General features: G+C 41.7%; 1 protein-coding gene across 5 annotated transcripts in view; it reads left to right on the top strand.

The window, feature by feature from the left end:
* The first annotated feature begins 7,479 nt into the window (after positions 1 to 7,479).
* LOC140495892 (endoplasmic reticulum membrane adapter protein XK-like) overlaps positions 7,480 to 23,845 on the top strand; it is a 38,837-nt gene continuing 22,471 nt past the window's right edge. The window contains exon 1 of one of the 5 annotated variants that reach the window (XM_072595147.1): positions 7,480 to 7,790. The gene's annotated coding sequence lies outside the window, so the exon portion shown is untranslated. Of the gene's footprint in view, positions 7,791 to 7,920; positions 8,022 to 8,380; positions 8,401 to 16,694; positions 16,872 to 21,939; positions 21,960 to 23,845 lie in introns of those variants that run through there. The other 4 variants (XM_072595145.1, XM_072595151.1, XM_072595148.1 and 1 more) reach the window with 4 other exon arrangements.

Here is a 23,845-nt window from a genome sequence, read left to right as displayed (position 1 = left end):
CATCTATGTGACTGTATCTGAGACATTTCCCCCCTTCTTATAACTGCCATCCATCATATACTGTTGCTGTTGCAAATTCCTCATCGCTCCTATCTGCCTCTCCAACTGATCCACTAGATCTGATAAGATTCGCATTCAACAGCATTTTATGGCAGATATAATCTACAGTAACCCTTAAACTCTCTTTAAACTCCCACATCTGACAAGAAGTACATATCACTGCAAAGGCCATTTTTGCTCCTTCACAATCTACAGACCCAGAAAGTAACACCGTCTTATTCCTCTACAAACACTGCCCCAGGTTAAATTAATAGCTATGGCTTATATTTTAAGTTTAATCAAGAGACTTATCTCCAAAAACATATAATCAAGAAAGAATCCACTATACTCACTACTGCAGCCTTTCTCTTGGACAAACTTAAAACAACAATTAACTTATCTGATTCTATGCTGTGAACTTCGCCCAACAGTTCCTCCAAGATTAGTTGTGAATTTCACTGTTTGTTAATTTTCCCAGATGCACTCCAATGTCCAGCAACACACTAATTCAAACACCAAAGGCGATAACTGTGCAGGTTCTCTCTCTCTCTCCTGCACTGTCCTCAGGACAAAAGGGTAACTAGGGAGAGAATAGGGCCCCTCAAAGATCAGCAAGGCGGTCTTTGTGTGGAGCCACAGAAAATGGGGGAGATACTAAATGAATATTTTGCATCAGTATTTACTGTGGAAAAGGATATGGAAGATATAGACTGTATGGAAATAGATGGTGACATCTTGCAAAATATCCAGATTACAGAGGAGGAAGTGCTGGATGTCTTGAAACAGTTAAAAGTGGTTAAATTCCCAGGACCTGATCAGGTGTATCCGAGAACTCTGTGGGAAGCTAGAGAAGTGATTGCTGGGCCTCTTGCTGAGATATTTGTATCATCGATAGTCACAGGTGAGGTGCTGGAAGACTGGAGGTTGGCAAATGTGGTGCCACTGTTTAAGAATGGCGGTAAAGACAAGCCAGGGAACTATAGACTGGTGAGCTTGACCTCGGTGGTGGGAAAGTTGTTGGAGGGAATCCTGAGGGACAGAATGTACATGTATTTGGAAAGGCAAGGACTGATTCGGGATAGTCAACATGGCTTTGTGCGTGGGAAATCATGTCTCACAAACTTGATTTTTTTGAAGAAGTAACAAAGAAGATTGATGAGGGCTGATCAGTAGATGTGATCTATATGGACTTCAGTAAGGCGTTCGACAAGGTTCCCTATGGAAGACTGATTAGCAAGGTTAGATCTCATGGAATACAGGGAGAACTAGCCATTTGGACACAGAACTGGCTCAAAGGTAGAAGACAGAGGGTGGTGGTGGAGGGTTGTTTTTCAGACTGGAGGCCTGTGACCAGTGGAGTGCCACAAGAATCGGTGCTGGGCTCGCTACTTTTTGTCATTCACATAAATGATTTGGATGTGAGCATAAGAGGTACAGTTAGTAAGTTTGCAGATGACACCAAAATTGGAGGTGCATGGACAGCAAAGAGGGTTCCCTCAGATTACAACAGGATCTTGATCAGATGGGCCAATGGGCTAAGAAGTGGCAGATGGAGTTTAATTCCGATAAATGTGAGGTGCTGCATTTTGGGAAAGCAAATCTTAGCAGGACTTCTACACTTAATGGTAACGTCCTAGGGAGTGTTGCTGAACAAAGAGACCTTGGAGTGCAGGTTCATAGCTCCTTGAAAGTGGAGTCGCAGGTGGATAGGATAGTGAAGGTGGCGTTTGGTATGCTTTCCTTTATTGGTCAGAGTACTGAGTACAGGAGTTGGGAGGTCATGTTGCAGCTGTACAGGACATTGGTTAGACCAGTGTTCAATTCTGGTCTCCTTCCTATCGGAAAGATGTTGTGAAACTTGAAAGGGTTCAGAAAAGATTTACAAGGATGTTGCCGGGGTCGGAGGATCTGAGCTACAGGGAGAGGCTGAACAGGCTGGTGCTGTTTTCCCAGGATGGTCGGAGGCTGAGGGGTGACGTTATAGAGGTTTACAAAACTATGAAGGGCATGGATAGGATAAATAGACAAAGTCTTTTCCCTGGGGTTGGGGAGTCCAGAACTAGAGGGCATAGGTTTAAGGTGAGAGGGGAAAGATATAAAAGAGACCTTGGGGGCAACTTTTTCATGCAGAGGGTGGTAAGTGTATGGAATGAGCTGCCAGAGGATGTGGTGGAGGCTGGTACAATTGCAACATTTAAGAGGCATTTGGACGGTTATATGAATAGGAAGGGTTTGGAGGGATATGGGCTGGGTGCTGGCAGGTGGGATTAGATTGGGTTGGGAATTATGTTTGGTAATTCTTTCGCACACATGCGTGAGTGTGTGTGTTACAGATTGAGCCAACATTTACTACCTGTCTCTGATTGGCCCTTGAGAAGCTAAAACGGAGTCACATTTGAAAATTCATTTGGAGAGAACTATGGTAGCCCTTTTCCCCTCTTCGTATGTATGTTATAGACCAAACCAGACCCTCTCAAAACATTTAAAGAAGGTAGTTTTCTAGTTTTCAGCAGGTATAAAGTAGATATTACAAGAGTGATGCAGCTGGTCATAAACCCTCTGTTTTAAACAAAACAGAATTTATTTACAGAGTACCAAATGAAAGACAAACAAAACAAAATAGAACAAAATAACTTAACCTATCTGAAAGACTTTCCTAATTTAATGATGGTGTCTAAATGCCTGCAACAGACCTGTAAGCAAACCCTTAGGGGGGAAAAATGTAAAATCAGGCACTGGCTCTTAGAGAAGAGAGATTCAGCATGGAACACCTTCCATGTAGCTGTTTCTTTTCGATTCCCAGCCACCAACTGACTAGCAGCTCTGAACAGACCAAATCAGACCAGAGAAAAGCTGAGCTGCAAGAACTGGCCACTCCCCTTTCCTTGTCCGATTGCTTTGTTAAACTTAAAAGCTTCTTCTAGTAAATAAACCCAGACATTTTGGAATCTATGCATTTAAGACTCGTGGTGATGGTGGTTAAAGAAGCAATGTTATCTTTGGGTTTATTAATGCAAGTAGTAGGATGAAATCCATACAAACTGCATTGAATGCAAACGATCCTCTTTGGTTTTGTTAACAGAAAGTAAAGGATAACACTTAGGGTAGCATAGTGGCTCAGTGGTTAGTGTTACTGCTTCACAGCGCTAGGGACTAGGGTTCGATTCCTGTCTTGGTGGACTGTGTGTGGAATTTGCATATCATCCCCATCTCTCTCTCAGATTTTCTACGATAATCCAAAGACGTGTAGGCCCGTTAAATACCCATAGTATGCTGTGGTTCTGTTCTACCAATCTTCTACCAAACTTTGAATACCCATAGTATTCTGGGATGTGTATTGGGTCAATATACGTTGGAGGAATGGGTCTAGGTGGGTTACTCTCGAGAGAGTTGGTGTGCACTTATTGGGCCGAAGGGCCTGTTTCCACAGTGTAGGGATTCTAATAATGCATGTTTCAGTCCACGTGATGTCAAATAATTTTATCTATTTAAAATGAATTGGAGTATTTCCATTTAACATTAGATCATAACATGCTATATATAATTTATACATAATAGCGCAAAAACGCATTATCGTCTCCCACTTCCATTCCTGCCAGTGTGCTGCTTCGAGCTGTTTATGACCTTTTCTTCTCCGCTACAGCGGTTCTCATATCCTTTTAGCGTCTTGGGCTTCTTCCAATAACAATCAAAATGTTCCCCGTTTTCTTCTGCTTTTGTTGTACGTTATTGTTCGATGTTAATTCCAGGTTTTATTCTATGTTAATTCATTATTAATATTGTGAACATTTAATTCCTACGGCTAATAAATAAGAACATCCAGAGTTTTTACTTTATATTTCCAGCAAATTACTAGATAGGAATCCCAAATGGAATTCGCATATCCCAGGCCTGTCACTTCCTCTAATCTTGTGGCATAGAGACCAAATTTAGTTGCTCAGCTGCTATTTCAGTTGAAATCTGATAAGTCAGATAAATCAGATAAACAATTCAATATTTGGAATTTTATTACAATATACTGAATAGCTAGAGGTATCTTCAAGGTATATCTTCAAGGTATTACAAGTGTCTCTGGGATCCTGTCGTTAGTTATAGATTACGAATGATGAGTAACACTTGAAGAGTACGAGCTCTACAAGAGTCCAAACCACCAATCCCGCAAGACCCAAGTACATTTCAGCCTGGTTTCTAATTTAAATTCATGAACTGAACTCACGTTCCACTTGAGCCAAAGAAAATCAAATATACGAAGAGTTTTAAGGAAAGTATTTCGTGAACATTTTGTTTAAAATAGCAAAGTTGAGACCTACCCGGTTTTGCATTTTCCTATTTTGGAAGAAATCTTCCCGAGGTATTTCAAACCCATATTCCGAGGCCGCACCATAATGTGTCGTTTGGGTCCTAATGCCATGGAGATTTTGTGTGGCGCTTGCTGGGTTACCATTCCATAGATATTACTTCAATCTACATAGATATGGAAACCAAACTGAACTTTAATTACATGTCAGTGAAAATTTCATAATTTCTTAGTTTGTATTTTTAAATAAATTATTATTATCGATTTTTGAGATCCATTGCAATGCTATCTGATTACTTGGGGAATGCTGCGCTTAAAGGTTCTGATCGGGTTCAATACTGTAAACATTGGGCCAACGTATCTTGGCAACAGTACAATCAAAATAATTGTGGATTTTGCATATTTCCATATGAATCGATATTTTATGAATTTCCTCAAAAGTACAGAATGAACTAATTTATGTATATTCATTGTGATATAGCAGTTTAATATTTATGTTGCATAATTAAGGAAAATGTCACCCCTGAGCAAATCCCACAGAGGCTTGGGATTTCCATGTAGTTTTAATGCACATCTTTGTTCAGGTGCCCATTCTCCAAGGATCCACCACTGGGAGATTTGGGACTCTGACTCGACAGACCATTACTGTTCAAACTTTTCCCATGCTGCTAATGCAAATGATCACTTGGCAAATAAGTTCAATGTTTGGTAAACTTTAGCACTGCTGCCCAAATATTATGGAATATAGTTCCAATTATGGAGTCATACAGATGTACAGCACAGAAACAGACCCTTCGGTCCAACTCATCCATGCCGACCAGATATCGCAACCCAATCTAGTCCCACCTGCCAGCACCAGGCCTCTATGCCTCCAAAGCCTTCCTATTCATATACCCATCCAAATGCCTCTTAAATGTTGCCATTGTACCAGCCTCCACCACTTCCTCTGGCAGCTCATTCCATACTTGTACCATCCTCTGAGTGAAAAAGTTGCCCCTTCGGTCTCTTTTATATCTTTCCCCTCTCACCCTAAACCTATACCCTCTAGTTCTGGACTCCCCAACCCCAAGGAAAAGACTTTGTCTATTTATCCTATCCATGCCCCTCATGATTTTATACACCTCTATAAGGTCACCCTTCGACGCTCCAGGGACAACAGCCTGAGCCTGTTCAACCCTGGCAACATCCTTGTAAATCCATTCTGAACCCTTTCAAGTTTCACAACATCTTTCCGATAGGAGGGAGACCAGAATTAAACGCAATATTCCAACAGTGGCCTAATCCTCTTCCACTATTCCTGACTTTATTGGTCTGGAGTCCTCAAGAACTGATTCCTGAAGAAGGGCTCATGCCCAAAACGTCGATTCTCCTGTGCCTGGGATGCTGCCTGACCTGCTGTGCTTTTCCAGTAACACATTTTCAGCTCTGATCTCCAGCATCTGCAGTCCTCACTTTCTCCTGGAGTCCTCAAGCCTATTATTCACTTTAAATCCCTCCAAGGCTTTCATATTATATGTTTTGCCTTGTGCCTGTTCCAGGCAGTCACTTTTTTTCTTATCATATTTTCTGATATCTGATCCTGTTCATCCTTCCATCCCTCCCTTTATTTCACTAATCACCATGGTTGGTCCCATGCTCCAGAATTCCATCCCTAAATTCTCTTGATGTTTACCAAGTTTCTGAATGCAGCTTTTAATATTTCCCTCTCTGGTTGTATATTTTCTTCCATCTGATCATGCCTCTGAAGCTCTTAAAAGTATTTTAGAATCTTTAATGTTAAAGAATTGAAATAAAATCAATTCTGTCCTCCTAGATTGTGTAACTTCCATTTTCTGGTCAGAAGTATAGGCTAATAGAATTATAGTGAAACTGTAAAAGCTCAGAAAACATAAGAAATAGCTAATATTGCTCTATCACATAACATTGTGTGATCTTTCACCTCAACTCTCGCAGGGTTCATGACAAAGTGGCAATCCATTTAATAAATTGTTCATAAAATGTTTGTGCATTATTCTGATTGTCTTATTGCAAACTATCTATGTAGGAAGTAATAACTGACCCCAATAGACAGAGCATCATTGAGTTAAAACAATGAAGCCACAACTACAAGACTTGTAAGATGTGATGAGAACATATGAAAACCATTTGACTCTCAGAAAGGTTAAGAAGTTAGTTTGCTGAATAGGATTGAGAACACCAGCTCTGCAAAGTCACATGCAAGCTTCACTGACCTTCCACAAAATGGTGTTTTTTCCTTATTTACAGAATAGACAGAAGAAACATGAACATCTATTCCCCTGCAGAAGGAACACATTATCTCTGGCCCTCCTGTAACAGGCACTTTGGTGACCATTGGTAATATGAGCCAATGGGAAGTATGCCATTTTTCAGGAGACTGAAATATTAGCAGTGAAGTATCTCGAGGGGTGGAAGTTAATTCATTTGTTTTGGATTCTCTGGTGAGGGTCTCATTTTTCTTCTGGTGGATCTTTGTGTTCATCCTATTTGAATCACACAGTTTAGGAGCAGGCAAACTGGTGCTGCTGGAATTATTTTCAGTGGCCTTGTTTCTATTTTTGTCGTATAGCAGCGGTGGAACATGCAACTGTTTTTGTATACCGTGTTGAGTTTTGTAAAAGAGTAACGCATAATGACCTAACCTTATGCACAGAACAAGCATTCCACTATCTGCACTTATCTATCTGGTGGTTTGGGAGGAGTGGAGGGAGGATGTATTCTTTGGTCGTCTTCCATATACTGAGTCTTAGCAATTGAAAGTCTAATGAAAACCGCAAGACAAATATTTCAGGTACCTGCTATTTAAATAATTACGTGACCATAATACGTCCACGTTTAAGATTTGCCGGAGACATTAAATTCTAGCCAGCTTCTGTGCCTTCCAAGGAGCTGGCAAAGCTTATCCAACACTAAAGACGTGATCTTTAATGCGTCAGGGGCAAGCCTCTCAAAAATTCATGTGTCCCTGTAAATGAAATAAAAACTGAAATAACTCCACAGGTCTGACAACATTTGTGGAGGGAGCAAACAGAATGGTATATGCCTTCATTAGGTATTTTTTCCAATCAGCCAGTTCAGAGATATCATCATACACCACTGGAACAGGTGGGACTTGAACCCGAGCCTTTTGACTCAGGGTAATTGGGTGTAACTGTGTTGCAAGATATCGGAGCCATGATACTGTCTCAATGCTGCGATTAATTGCCGAGGCTGCACTCGCGCTAAGTAAATGTAATGTAGGTTCCCTTGACGAAGTGAAGTAACAGACTATCCTGTGATAGTCTCCAACTCTGAGGCAACCGGAACATCGTTTGAACAACCTTTCCGGACTTTCAAGTTCGAACGTTCCTACAGCAATAAGGCGGAGTTTTTCGAAGTTTGTAACGCGACAAAAAAAATGTTGTGAAAGCAAACAGCAGTGGGCAGAGGTCATAAGGTTGGTGTTTATCTTCTCCATTTCTTTAAGGATATTCTTACTCTTTTCTCCCCACATTGAGGTGTTTCTTTCCCCCAGTGGGGGAAGGGTGTGGGTTCTGGGGTCATTGGGAGGAGTTTCTCTCACCGGGGGCTGCTGGGCTCTCAGGGAGGTGTTTCCTGAGTGGGCTCTGAACTGACGCTCTATGGAGTGAGGGTAAGGGCGCCGGCTGAGAGCAAGCTCAGTCAACAGGTAAGTGGCAGAACGCGAGACTTATTTTCCAAATAGGAAGGGAGTATGATTTTGACCTGTTGGTCTGAAGCTAAGCTGTAAATGCAGCCTTTTACCGGATTGGTTCCGATCATGTTCAGGCGCCTAAAGGCGTTGCTGTCTTAGGAAAATTATTTGTTTTGTTTATCTTTTTGGCGCTTTGAATATGTACGCATTATGTCAGTGTTAGTAGACTCCTGAAACCAACAAGGTGTGTAAATATTCCAGTATGAAAGTGTGCCCAGAGCTAGTGCTTTGTGCTGAACTGGGAAGGTTGTTTTAAAATTTACTCTTAAGACGCGAGTGTCGCTGGCTGATCGGCGTTTATTACCCATATCCTGTCACTGTTGAGAAAGTGGTGGTGAGTTGGTTTCTAGAACTGCTGCAGTCTGTATGCTGTAGGTTTGGCCTTAAGGGAGGGAATTCCAGGATTTGATTTAGCAACATTCAAGGAGTGGCGACATATTTCCAAATCTGGATGGCAAGTGACTTGGAAGGGACTTCCAGGTGGTAGCATTCTTTTGTCTGAAACGTTGATTTTCCTGCTCCTCGGATGCTGCCTGACCTGCTGTGCTTTTCCAGCACCACTCTAATCTAGACAGCATTCCCATATATCTACTGTCCTTGTCTTTCTAGATTAAAGTGCTTGTGGGTTTGGAAGGTGGTGTCTGATGATCTTTGGTGAATTTCTGCAGTGCATCTTATGGATAATACACACTGCTGCAACTGAGCATGGGCGGTAGAGAAAGTAGATGCTTGTGGACGTGTTGCCAATCAAGTGGGCAGCTTTGTCCTGGATGGTGTCAAGCTTCTTGAGTGTTGCTGGAGCGGCACTCATCCAGACACATGGGGAGTATTTCATCTCATTTCTGACTTGTATTTGTAGATGATAAGCTTTGGGGAGCCAGGAGCTGAGTTACTTGCCACAGTATTCATAGTTTCTGACTTGTTTGTAATCACGGTGTTTATGCGACACGACCAGTTGAGTTTCTAATCAATGGTGTTGTGAGTAAGTCACCATAAGTTACCTTTTAATTTAGCTACTTATTAAGGAATTTCACAGAAAATCAAGTACTGAAACAATGATTTAAACTTTATTGCATTTAGCAATCAAAATAAGACCTCGCAAGTAAATGAGTTAAGCCACATGTCCCAATTTTCCCTGTTCATTGTTACAGTTTGAAGACACAGCATTCCTGTCATTATCTCCTTAAATTCTTCTGCAGGGCAGTCATTTACCCTTGTGGAATAAATCAGCCAGTTGTCAAGCAGATGTCAAAACAGTTTTGTTCATGTAGCGTTGACTCCTTTTCCCAAGCATGGCTAATTTCTTTCAATTCCTCTAAAAGTTTGTCTTTGTCCTTTAATCGTTTATGCCATGCAGAGTTATTGCTGATTCCTTTATGTTTACCAGTTTATATTTGTTGATTCATTCAATCCATTAGCAGTTATTAAAGTTCTGAAGTTTACTATCACAATCTCCCCTCTTTATTCATTATTTTTGATATGATGAACAAACTGTAGTATAATTTATCATTTTCCACCAGATTGGTTCATGTACAAGATGGGTTTTTACACCACGCACAATTAAAAAATGCATTATTTCATTATGCAATACAGATAATCTAATAATCAATAAATGAATTACAGATTAATGATCAGTAAGTAAACCACAAACCAAAAATAGAGTAATAAACATGTCAGTAAGGGCAGTAAACTATTACTGTGAAATAACACTACACAATACGTATTGTGCTTGTAAGATTCTCATGTCTTAATGGAACTAATTTCCTCTTCAACTGCTGCATTTGTTGTTGATCCCAATGGCAAAACGTGATTATAATAGAAACAAGATAGACCAAGTACACAAAATAATAATAACAACTACATGTGAAATAATATGAAACCATGTTGCTGTGTGTGTATTTCTTCCCGAATTCCAGATGTCATCTCGCCAAGAATGTTCCTTACAGATTTTAATATCTGTTGATTGATTGTCTGACTATTCTACTAAACTTTAAACTCTCACTTGTGTACCTTTCTCAAAATTCCAACATTTCTTTTAAATATTCCCTTTGCAGGACATTCTGGACCTCATATTTGCCAATAAGGCATAACCATTTCCCTAGCTCTGTCAGTCACATCAAAGGTCACCGAGTTTCCCCTCCTGATGTTAACCGATTCAGTTGTTCCTCTGTGCATGAGCATTTAAGGGTAAATGCAAAATGTCGAATCAGTGATGGAACAAGATGATTCTGATAATCCTTTTTTAGAGATGTTGTAATGCAGTGTTCTCATTTGCCTGCATGCCCAACTTTGATTGTTATCTAAAATGGTACTTAAAATTTTGAGAGTAAATGGGCCTGTTCTTGTGCTGTACAGTTATTTCTGCCGACAATGTTATGCTAAACATGATGCCAAATTAAATAATCCATTCTGCCTGCCCTTGCTCCATATCCCTCCATTCCTGGCATGTTCATGTGCTTATCAAAAAGGGCCTTAAATGCCAATCATATCTGCCTCCCACACCCCTGGCAACGCATTCCAGACTCCTTCCACACACTCTCCTTGCCCCTCATATCTCCTTTGAACTTCCCCCTCACACTGAAATGCATGCCCTAGGATTAGATATTTCAACTTTTGTGGAAAAAGAGCCTGACTGTTGACCCTATCTGTGCATCCCATAATTTTATAGACTCTATCAAGTCTGCCCTCAGCCTCCTTCGCTCTAGAGAAAACAATGAGTTTTTCTAGTCTCTCCTTATAGTTCGTAAACTCTAATCTAGGTAGCATCCTGGTAAACCTCTTCTGCACTGTCTCCAAAGCCTCCACATCCTTCCTATAATGTAGCAAGCAGAATTGAACACAATACTCTGTGTGGCTGCAACATGACATCCTGTCTCTTGTACTCAGTTCCCCAACCAATAAAGGCAAGCATGCTGTATGCTTCCTTTACCACCTGATCTACTTGCATGGCCATTTTCACGGTGATATGGGCTTGAAACTAAGATCCCTCTATACAACAATGCTGTTAGGAGTCCTGCCATTAACTGTATACTTTCCTTAACATTTGATCTTCCAAAGTGCAGTGTCTCATAATTGCCTGGATTAAAGTTAATCTACCATTTCTGTGCCCATATCTGCAACGATCTATATTTGACAACCTTCTGCACTATCTGCCGATCATTGTATTGTCTGCAAACTTACTGATCCACCCTTTTACGTTTTCTTCCAAGTCATTTTAATGTATCATAAACAGTACGGTTCACACTATGGATCCTTGTGGAACACCACTAGTCGCAGACGTCCAACTTGAAAAACATCCTTCCACCACTATCTTCTGTCTTCTGTGGGAAAGCCAAGTCACTGTGGATCACATGCATTTTAATTTTCTGGATGAGCGTACCATGAGAGACCTTGTCAAAAGGCTTACTAAAATCCCTGTAAACAATGTCCACTGCTCTACCCTTATCAATCACCTGTATCACCCCCTTGAAAAATTCAATCAAGTTAGTAAGACATGATCTACACTGTACAAAACCATGCTGACCGACACGAATCGGGCCATGCTTTTCCAAATGCATGTAAATCTTTTCTGTAAGAATTCTCTCCAATGGCTTTCCAACCATCAATGTGAGTTTCCCCAGTCTACAGTTTCCTGGATTATCCCTATTTCCCTTCTTTTACAGAGGAACAACATTAGCCACTTGTCAGTCCTCAAGGACCTCTCCAGTGGCTAGCGAGGATACAAAGATCTTGGTCAATCTTCTCTCTTGTCTGTCTCATAACCTGGGGTAGATACCATTGGGTTCTGGGGACCTTAATGCTCTTTAAGCAACCCAACTCCGCTTCTTGATCTCAAAATGCCCTAACATATTAGCAGGCTCCGCACAAATCTCTCTATCCTTCATTCCCTTTTCCTGGTTGAATAACAATGCAAAGTTCTCTGCCTGCAAGCACAAGTTCCCTCTTTTTATCCTTGAGTGGTCCTACTATCTTGCTAGTTGTCATCTTGTTTTTAATATATGTGTAAAATGTGTCAGGATTGTCTTTAACCTTGCTTGCCAAAGTCATTTCATGGCCCCTTATTGCTGTCCTAATTCCGTGCTTGAGTTATTTCCTGCTGAGTACAGTTAACTTTCTTTCATTACCACTAGATTCAAAACTACATATGGCTTGTACAGTTGTACAAATGGGATAGGGCCATACCATAGTTTTATGTCTGTTGGCATTCCTTAAGTGCTGCCCCTTCAGCTGGACGAGCTTCTGACATGCTCTTGTGGTGACTGAGTCTATGCAGCAAGTCCAGTTGAGTTTCTGGTCAATGGTAACAGCAAAAATGTTGATCATAGGGGATTCAGTGATGGTAATACCATTGAATGTCAAAGGGTGGTGGTTAGATTGCTTCTTATTGGAAATGCTCATTGCCTGCCATTTGTGCAGTATGAATATTGTGAAGGCTCTATGTAAGTTATGATTAACATTCTCCACTGTCATGCCAACTGCGGACTTTTGGAATTTTAGAAAAAATGTAGATTCTCGTTTGTACTTTTTACAGTTGGCAGATTTTTTTGTGCGTTTGGCTAAATTATCTTCAGTCAAAATAATATTTTTATATTTAGGCAATAAGTATAACAGGCTGAAAATCATTTGTAGAATTAATATGAAATTGTAAAATGAGATTATTTCTTACTCAAATGGTAACTGTGATATACTGTAAACATACATGAAAAATACTATCACGAGCCCTTTTAAATGAATTACCAAATTACACTGACCCTCAAATGAATGTCTGCTGATATTTTAAAATGCTTTGATTCAAAGTTCAAGTCTCTGCTTTGAATATGCTTTATGATTGAGAGTCTGTAGTCTTCAAGAGGAGGGAATTGTTCTCATCTATCCAAAAATAACAGTCCCTTTACTTTGCAATTATATACCCTGTTTTAAATATTCCAACTAAGGTAATAGTCTTTCAGATTTATGTTTCAGTGGAGGTTGGGGAGGGGGGGGTGGGGAAGGGATTGTGTGTGTTTGATGTACCAGCAGGTTTTGCATCTTTTTCGGTTGTAGGGGAAGGTACTTGGGGGTTTGGCGGGGAGTGGCGCATACCAGGGACTGTCGAAGGGAATGGTCCTTGCAGAAGGCAGAGAGGGGTAGTGAGGGGAAGATGTTCTTGGTGGTGGAGTCTAGTTAGTGTTGGAAAAAGTGTTTAAGGATGATGCTTCCCACCCCCCCACCCCGAACCCCCAGGTCCCTTCCCCTACAACCAGAAAAGATGCAAACCCTGTGAGTACACCCCCACCTCCCCCACGCCCCCTCCCCCAACCCACCACCTTCCAGGGCCCCAAACAGTCCTTCCAGGTGTACCTGCCTCTCCTCCAACCTAGTTTAGTGCACCAGGTGCTCCCAGTGTGGTCTTCTCTAGGGATACCAAACGTATACTTAGTGAACGGTTCACCGAGCATCGCAGCCTGGTCTGCAGGGGCTGACCGGACCACCCAGTCATCGCCCATTTTAATTCCCCTTCCCACTTATGACATGACCATCCTTGGCCTCCTCCATTGCCACAGTGAATCAAACCGCAAATTGGAGGGACACCACCTCATCTCCCGCCCAGACAGTCTACAGCCCGGAGGACTCAACATTGAGTTCTGCAATTTCAAATAACCTCCCTTGTCATCCCCTGACTCCATTCGCAGCCCCTCCCCATCCCTTCCACTACTCCCTGTCACCAACCAGATTCATTTCTTTCATTGATCAACCAGGTCGTACCCTCTACCTGTTTTCACCTATCCCCACTTCACCACCCTGTCCCCACTGCCCCCTTTATCTTCAGCTCCACTCACACCCACCCCTGTCCTGAGGAAGGGTTACACCCGAAACGTTGACTTGTCGATGTGATGCTGCCTGGTTTGCTGTGTTCTACCAGCCTTATGCCTGTGTATTTTGGATTCAAGCACTTGCAGTTTTTTTTGTCTCTAACCAAGTCCCCTCAGGATCCTGTGAGTCTTTTGAGATCACCTCTTATTCATCTAAACTCTAGTGGACAGGCTGAGCCTGCAACCAACTATACCTCACAAGATAAATCCAACTCTTCACCCTCCTCCTGCAAGTTCTAATGAACAGCCAAGTGATTCATTTCACCTTCTCTGAATAGTTTATAGTGTATTTGCATACTTTTCTAAATGAAACAGAAACTGGACACCATACTCACGGATGTAGCCTTACCAATGTTGTCTCTTGCACAAAACAGGTCTACTTGCCTTCCTAAACACTTGCTGCTTTCTTAAAATGATGATTTAAGTACCAGAAAATCCACATCTCCTCATACCTTTGCAATTTCTCAATTTAAATAGTATACTACTTTTCTATTTTTGTTGTCAAAGGGGACAAGTTCACATTTTCTCACAATATATTACATTTGCTAAATGCTTGCACACTCATTTAAAGAGTCTGCACGGGCATATTTATTGATTATGTACTCTTCACAACTTACTTTCCTACCTGCCTTTTGTCATCAGCAAATTTAATTTCTTTTTTAGATATTTTTATTGAAAATTTTAACATGTTTTTACAAATTTACAAAAGAAAACTAAAAAAAAGACCCAAGTATAAACATTGATATACAGTTGAATCTTAAATAAATGATGACCAAAACCTATCAAACAAGAAAAAAAGAAATACCAAGAGAAAAAAAAAGACAAGACTCAACTAACTACTCATCTAACTTAGAACTAACCAGAGCGTATCATTAAAATTCTTACATTATTCAAGAGAAAAAAAAATCCAACGGATAATACATAAATTGAGCAGTGATATACATGCTCGGAATGTGATAACATCAGATCACAACAAAACCTGTATTTATCCAAAACATCCCGAGCATAGAGCATATAAAATTCACAAAAATAAAAGCTCTTTAGTACATTCAGATCAGTATAATAAAAAAAACTATTTCTAAATAGTTAAAAAAAAGTATAAAGCGTATTTAAATGGAGATTTTCCCCTTATTCCCAGGGGGCATCACTTCCTTTCCAAAAAAACCCACCATAACCTCTCCCAACCAGTGCCCCACCCTTGATCCAGGCACCCCATGATAGGATAAAGAAAATTCAAGTGTTCTACTGAACTAACAGTGAGTACCCTATCCCCCCCCCCCAACACCCACACCTGGATATATTTGGTAATGCGCAGCAGGTCAGGCAGCAACAAAGGAGCAGGAGAATCGATGTTTCGGGCATAAGTCCTTCATCAGGAATGAGGAGGGTGTGCCAAGCAGGCTAAGATAAAAGGTAGGGAGGAGGGACTTGGGGGAGGGGCGTTGGGAATGCGATAGGTGGAAGGAGGTTAAGGTGAGGGTGATAGGCTGGAGAGGGGGTGGGCACAGAGAGGTCCACACCCCCCACCAACCCAACCCCCACTTCCGGCACCTTCCCCTGCAATCGCAAAAAATGCAAAACTTGCGCCCACACCTCCCCCCTTACTTCCCTCCAAGGCCCCAAGGGATCCTTCAATATTAATCAGAAATTCACCTGCACCTCCACATACATCATTTACTGCATCCGCTGCACCCGATGTAGCCTCCTATACATTGGGGAGACAGGCCGCCTACTTGCGGAACGTTTCAGAGAACACCTCTGGGACACCCGCACCAACCAACCCAACTGTCCCATGGCTGAACACTTTAACTCCCCCTCCCACTCCGCCAAAGACATGCAGGTCCTTGGCATCCTCCATCGCCAGACCATGGCAACATGACGCCTGGAGGAAGAGCGACTCATCTTCCGCCTAGGAACCCTCCAACCACAAGGGATGAATACAGATTTCTCCAGCTTCCTCATTTCCCCTCTTCCCCCCCCCCCCCCCACCTTTTCTCAGTCCCAGCCCTCAGATTCAGCACCGCCTTCCTGACCTGCAATCTTCTTCCTGACCTCTCCACCTCCGCCCCCACCCCTCTCAAGCCTATCACCCTCCCCTTAACCTCCTTCCACCTATTGCATTCCCAATGCCCCTCCCCCAAGTCCCTCCTCCCTACTTTTTTATCTTAGCCTGCTTGGCACACTCTCCTCATTCCTGAAGAAGGGCTTATGCCCGAAACGTCGATTCTCCTTCTCCTTTGATGCTGCCTGACCTGCTGCACTTTTCCAGCAACACATTTTTAAGCTCTGATCTCCAGCATCTGCAGTCCTCACTTTCTCCTATATTTGGTAATGCTAATACCATATATGAACATATATGACTTTAAAATTACAGTCTCAGCAAATAATAATTAAATATATTAATACAAAATAATAGGGGAGAAACAACCCTGCTCCCAAGGACAAAGATAAAATAAGAAGGAAATCGCTAAGTAAAGGATGAATAAATAAACTCTTCTTCCCACCCCCCGGAAATAATATTAAACAGTAAGATAATGAAAGGAAAAAAAAAAGGGGGGGTAAACTGGGTTGGGGGTAGGGCAAAACAACATCAATTAACTCTTATAATTTGTCTAAGAGAGTCCAAAAGTTCTTTGGCCTTCTCCAGTGATCCGAAGTTATACACGGACCCTTCATGGCTAAAGCGTAGTATAGCTGGGTAGCGCAAGGAATATTGAATGTTTAAATCCCTTAAACGCTTCTTTGCTTCATCAAACGCCTTTCTCTTTCGGACCAAAGCTGGGGAAAAGTCCTGAAAAAACATAATCTTGGATCCATTATAATTCACGGCTTGGAGATCTTTCCCAAGATTTCTGGAGGCTTCCAAGAGCATCTGCCTCACCTTATAGTTCTACAGCCGGAACAGGACCGGGCGGAGACGCTGGTTTGAGCCGGGCTCGCGTATTGCAACCCGGTAGGCCCATTCTACCCTTACTTGACCTGATCCAGCCTCCAGATTCAATAACTGCGGAAACCAATGTTCAAGGAATCTTGTAAGCTGGCCTTCTTCTTCCCGTTCGGGAAGGCCCAGCAAACGAATACTTTTTCGACGGCCTCGATTCTCGAGATCGTTCTCTAAGGTCCGGACTTGCTGCTCAAGAGTCCGGACCCGATTGACGGCTGATTCTGCAATGGCCTCAGACGTCGAGGCCTTTAACTCCACCCCTCCGACTTGGCATTCAATTTCTTCGATGTCTCGGCCGTGCTTTTGTAGCGCAGCTGAGAATGAAGTCCACCGACTTCAGGACTCTTCTATGAAAGATCGATCTTTGTGTCCAGTTTGGAGATTATTTCCGCGAGGCTCGCCACTGTAGGTAAGTCCCCCGGGGCGGCTGCAGACACCTCTGCTGCAGCTGGGGAGGGTGGGAGAGGGGCTCCTGCCTGCTGAGAACTGAGGGCTCCTTTCCCTCTAGTCATTTTTATGGGAGACTGAACTGTATAACTTTAGTACTAAACCACTAATTACATTAAGTAAAAACTATTTTTAATTGATTTGGTGAGTGTGGTAGGGGAGGGTGGCCCACTTTGCCTAGGTCTTGGGAGGAGCACTATAGACTCAGACTTGTTGAGTCGCCGCTATCTTGGATCTCCAGCAAATTTAATTTAACAATCATACATTTGGTTCCTTAATCCTTGTCATTTGATATTAATTGTACATAGTTGAGGCCTAACACTGATGCCACTGGCACTCCACTAGTTAATGTTTGACAGCCAAAAAATGATCCATTTATGCCTGTTCAGTTTCCTGTTAGCTAGCCAATTCTCCATCCGTCCCATTATGTTACCTCCATGCGATGTGCTTTTATTTCACATCTTAACATTTTTGATGAGGCACTTTGTCAAATGCCTTCTAGAAATCTAATTTGAGCACATCAACAGGTTCCACTTTATCTAAGTGGAATATTGGATTTTTTGAGAAAGTAGTGGAATATGATTTCCCTTTCACAAAACTATGTTGATTCTACCTAATTGCATTAACATTTTCTAAGTACCCCAGGATATCCTCCTTTCTTAAAAAAAATCCAATGTATTCTGTTTGACATGTTAAGCTAAGTGGCTTGTATTTTCCTGCTTTCTTCTCCTCCCTTGAAGAAGAACAGAGAATAGAATTAGGACTAGAAGTAGATAATAGACGAGTCACATTTCATGGGACCTTTTTCAGAATCCAGGAATTTTAGAAAATTAAAACAAATGAACTTCATTAAAGACCCTAGGATAAAGTCCACCACGATCTGGGGAATTGTCAGTTTTTAATAATAAATAATTGAGGTCAGGAGGGTTATGCATAGTCACGTTTGGTTTCTAACTTCAGAGCTCTTGGCATTGAGAAGATCCTAGTTGTAAGACTTTACCACAAATAGTTACTGATTTGCATCATACCAAATGTACAAATTGCCTTGCATATTGTATGGCTGCAATTGGTATATAATAGATTTTGGTGGTTTTGTGTGTATCAGTGAAACTATCATGGCACTTTCTAGCAATGCTATTAACTATTAAGTTGTTAAACTATTCTTGTCTAACTTGTGTGTTAATTTGTTTGGAGAAATGTTTGTTCATAAATAATAGGCTGCTGTACGTATAGTACAATCCTGTGATTTTCAGAGCAATTGTATCTTGCTGAAAAATATAACCAGATTAACTAAAGCTGCATTTTAAGTTGGTCCATATCCTTCTAAACCTTTCTTGTCCATGTAATTGCTCAAATACTCTTTAAGTGTTCTTAATGTATCTGCCTCAACCACTTCTGTTGGCAGCTTATTCCATATGTGTACCACCCTCTGTGTAAAAAAAAAAGTTGGTCCTCAGGTTCCCTTTTATTCTTTCCCCATAAACCTTAAACTGACGCTGTCTAGTCCTTGATTCCCCAACAATGTGAAAAAGACGGAGTGCATTCACCCTATCCAGGTCTCTCATGGTCTTATACGCTTCTATATGACCCCTCTTCATTCTCCTGCACTCTTAAAGAAAAAACATCCTAGCTTGTCTAACCTCTCCCTATAACTCAGACAGTTCAGTCCTGGCAACATCCTTGTAAATTTCTTCTGCACTTTTTCTAGTTTAGTAACATCCTTCCTATAGCAAGGTGACTAAAACTGAACACTATACTCTAAATGCAGCCTCACCAACATCCTGTATAGTTGCAACATAACTTCCCAACTTCTGACTGATGAAGGCCAGTGTGCCAAAGGCCACACTCACTCAGTCACTCCCTTGTCTACCTGTGACTCCACTCTGAGAGCTGTGTACCTGAACTCCCTCTGTTCCACTACACTCCTTAAGGCCCTACCATTCACCATGAAAATCCTACCTTGATTTCCAAAATGCAAGACCTCACACTCACCTATGTTAAATTCCATTTGCCGTTCCTCGGCCCTTTTCCCCAGCTGATCAAGGTCCTGCTGCAATTTCTGATGACCTTCCTCACTATCCACGATACCATCTATTTTAGTGTCATCTGCAAACTTACTTTTCATGCCTTGTGCATTCTCATCCTAATCATTGATATAGATAACAAAACAGCAATGGGCCCAGAACTAACCCCTGAGACACTCCACTAGTCACAGGCCTCCAGTCCAAAAAGCATCCTTCTACTATTACCCTCTGCTTCCTATCATCAAGCCAATTGTTTAACCAATTTGCCAGCTCCCCTTGGATTCTATCCAACCTAACCTTCCTAGAGCAGCCTACCCTCAGGAACCTTATCAAAGGCCTTTCTGAAATCCATATAGTTGTTGTGGTTCTGTTCGACGAGCTGGGAATTTGTCTTGCAAACGTTTCGTCCCCTGTCTAGGTGACATCCTCAGTGCTTGGGAGCCTCCTGTGAAGCGCTTCTGTGCTGTTTCCTCCGGCATTTATAGTGGCCTGTCTCTGTCGCTTCCGGTTGTCAGTTCGGGCTGTCCACTGTAGTGGCCGGTATATTGGGTCCAGGTCGATGTGTTTGTTGATAGAGTCTGTGGATGAGTGCCATATAGTCTAAGTCTATCGGCCTGCCCTCATCAACCTTCCTGGTCACTTGATCAAAGAGCTCTAGTGATCTCCCATGCTCAAAACTATGCTGACTCCTCTTAATCAAGCCAAGTGTTTCCGAATGCATGTATATCTTATCCCTCAAAATCTTCTGAAGTAACTTACCTACCACAGATGTTAGGTTTACTGGTGGAAAGTTCCCAGGTTTTTCTTTGCAGCTGTCTTGAACAAGGGCACAACATTCACTCCCCTCCAGTTTTCTGAGAACTCACCTGTGGCTAAGGATGATGCAAAAGTATCAGCCAGGGCCCCGCAGCTTCTTCTGTAACCTCTTGCAATGTTCTGGTCAGGACCAGGAGATTTATCCACCTTCATACTTTTCAAAATGTCCAACACCACCTCTACTGTGAAATTAACTGTCCCCAAGATATCACCACTTACTACCCCAAGTTCTACACCTTTGTGTCATCCTCGATGGTAAACACAGCAGAAATATTCATTGGGGACCTCACCCATCTCCTGCGGTTCAACACACATATGCCCATTTTGGTCCTTGAGGGTCATATTCTGTCTTTAACTATTCCTTTTCCTCTAATATATTTAAAAAGCCTCTTTGGATTCACCCTCATCTTCTCCGCCAAGACCATCTTGTGCCCCCTTTTTGCCCTCCTGATTTCTTTCTTATATCCCCTGTATACCTCCAGGGAATCCTTAGATTCCAACTGGCTGTACCTGAGCTATGCCACCTTTTTACTGGTCAGGACATCAATATCTCTTGTCATTCAGGGTTCCCTATTCCTGTCAACCTTGCCCTTCACCCTCACAGGAACATATAGACCTTAAACTCTAGCTATCTCACTCGTAAAGGCCTCCCACTTGTCAGAGATCCCTTTGCCTACAAACAAAGCACTCCATTCAATCTCCGCAAGCTCCTGTCTGATTTCATGAAAATTTGCTTTGCCCCAGTTTAGAACTTGAACCTGTGGACCAGTTTTGTCTCTCTCCATAACTATTTTAAAATTAATAACACTAGGGTCACTGGTCCCAAAGGCTCCCCTACTGTCACCTCTATCATCTTTCCTGCCCTATTTCCCAAGAGTAGGTCGAGTTTTCCCCTATCCTCTTTTTATACTGCTTGAGGAAACTTTCCTGAACACAGTAACAAATTCCAACCCATCGAAGTCTCTAACGCTCTTGCAATCCCAGTCGATTAGGAGAAAGTGAAGACTGCAGATGCTGGAGATCAGAGTCGAGAGTGTGTTGCTGGAAAAGCACAGCAGGTTAGGCTGCAACTGAGGAGCAGGAGAATCGACATTTCAGGAAAGAGCCCTTCGTCAGGAATGAAGGGCTCTTGCCCGAAACATCGATTCTTCTACTCCTCAATGCTGCCTGACCTGCTGTGCTTTTCCAGCACACACTCTCAACTCAATCCCAGTTGATGTTAGGAGAATTACAATCCCCTACTATAACAACCATATTGCTCCTGCAAGTCTCCCCAATCTATCTGCACATTTGTTCCTCTAATTCCTCTTGCCTAATTGGAGGTCTGTAGTACAACCCCAATAACATCACCATCCCCGCCTTATTTATTAGCTGCCACATGCACACCAGTTTGATATTGACATTGCCATGAGATAAGAAAAATAATTTAGCAAAAGAAGATAGCTTCATTGATTACTTTTGTTTTATTGATTACTTTAATAGTTATTACAGAGTTATAACAATGTTGACAAAGTTTGTTTTTCTTACATTATTGGGAAGCCCATGTTGATTGTGGTGTGAATGGAACCTGTTACTGTCATCCTGCGCCCCGCCCCAGTTGAAGCAAAACGCTCAGACACAGTAAAGTTTTATCTCCTTCATCTTTATTCTGGGCCCCAGAAGGAGAAAGAACAATTGCCTATGTGCACAGGGACATTAGTTCACAGTCTTCTCTGGAAGAGCAGTTTCTCAATGAACTATATCGTCATTTTACAGGGAGGAGCCTCCAGATATGGCAACATACATATTAATTGGGTGACCGTTACAATCAGTGAGTATCAATAGCAGAGCCCAAGCCCTTTACTGTTATACAAGGGATGTTCTTAACCTTGTTAACTGGATTCATACAATGGATATTTTCCCCTTGTTAGGTGACCTTGCATACTGAATGCTTCCAATACTGTTAAATGGCTCTACACAATGACTGCTTTTCCACCTTGTTAACCCATTACCCTTGCCTCCAGCACCCCATTGTTAACTGCAAGTTCTTATCTAATCTGAATCATGCTCAGCTGAACCTCTTGCTTCACAAAATTAACTCTTTTCCCAGCCTGCTCATACCTGATACACATTCTCATTACAGCCTTGTTAAGGACAATTAATATGTTTTAAAATATCCAAAAACCCAGCACTTAACTGACAAAATTACACACAATTTCATGTTTTGGACCAAAACCAAATGTTATTGTATATAAAGAGAAGTTAAGTAAAACTAGCATTACAAATTCAACACTTTTGGAATATTGTGAGCTGTTTTGGTATCTAAGGAAGGATGTGTTGGCCTTGGAGATGGTCCAGAAGAGACAGGAATCATCCTGGGAATGAAGGGTTTATCATAGGTGCGGTTGAGAACTCTGGGTCTGTACTCAATGGAGTTTAGAAGAATAGGGGAGGCATTTATTGAAATTTACGGAAAACTGAGAGACTTGGATAGAGTAGACATGAAGAAAGTGTCCCACTAGTAGAGAGATTAAGACCCAAGGGCACAGTCTCTGGTTAAAGGGATGACCCTTTAGAACGGAGGCACAGAATAATTCCTTCAGTCAGAACTCCTTGCAACAGAGGACCATGGAGGGCAAGTGACTAAGTGCCTTTAAAATAGATTTTTGATGAGAAAGGGGATCAAGGGTTATGGATGTCAGGAAAATAGGGTTGAGAAACCATACCAGCCATGAATGAATGGTGGAGCAGACTGAATGGGCTGAATGACCAAATTTGCTCCTCCTATCTAATGATCTTAAAACTTACACAGACTTAGCTAGAATACAGTTTTAAATTTCTTTCTTTTCTTTCTTTCTTGCTTTTTTCTTTCTCACTTTCTCACTTTCTTCTCTCGCCCCCAATTATGAGTTGCCTTGCCTTTCAAAATTTAAGCTTCATTCATTTTTCTTGAGACTAACTAAAAAGTTTCCTGTTCCCCTTTGGAATTTACTTTATTTCTCCCCAGTGTACCCCTTGACCTCCAAGGTATGATTCTGTCCATTATCTTTTTGGTTACACAACCCTCCAGCTTTTTATAAACCTCACAACTGTGAATGCCTCAGCTCCTTGTTTGGGAGACACTTGGCGACACCCAATTATCTTGCCAAGCTACTTTATAAATTTCTTTCTGCCCTGATGTACTATGAGGACCACTGCAGATTCCACCAATTAACAGCAAGTTAGAGCAAATCTTCTGGCTGCTTTTTCATGACAAGAACCAATTTGAGATTGAGCCTCATCCATAGACCTGTGCAGTGAATCATAAAGTTAGTACCTGCTCTTCTTTAATGCAGGCTTGAAGAGGATTCATTTTCTTTGGCTCCCAAACCTGGTGTGTTGTAGTTTATGCAAGACCAAATCTGTAACTGCTTTTGTCTGTTTTTAAACAGAACTGATGCTGTCTGTTAGAAAAGGACAGATAAGTGAATCAAAAGAATCTTTTAACCATTTTTGTTACAATGATGTGGCATGCTTTGGAATGATTCAAACAGAGGAGCAAACAAATTATGTTACCTTTAACCAGCTCTTTGGTTTTGCAACCTGTGACAATTTTTTTATCTCTAATGGAGTTTTGCTACTCTCCTTCTTGGTACTATTAGCCTTTTATCTGCTTTTATGGAAATAACCGTAGACATTCTTGGTTGAATCTGTCCAGTTCCTGAACAATATGGATAT

This window comes from Chiloscyllium punctatum, chromosome 25 (genome assembly GCF_047496795.1).
Source record: "Chiloscyllium punctatum isolate Juve2018m chromosome 25, sChiPun1.3, whole genome shotgun sequence".
Classification (NCBI taxonomy): Eukaryota; Metazoa; Chordata; class Chondrichthyes; order Orectolobiformes; family Hemiscylliidae; genus Chiloscyllium; species Chiloscyllium punctatum.
Note: the sequence above shows the minus strand (reverse complement) of the source record. Positions and strands in the feature narration are given on the sequence as shown.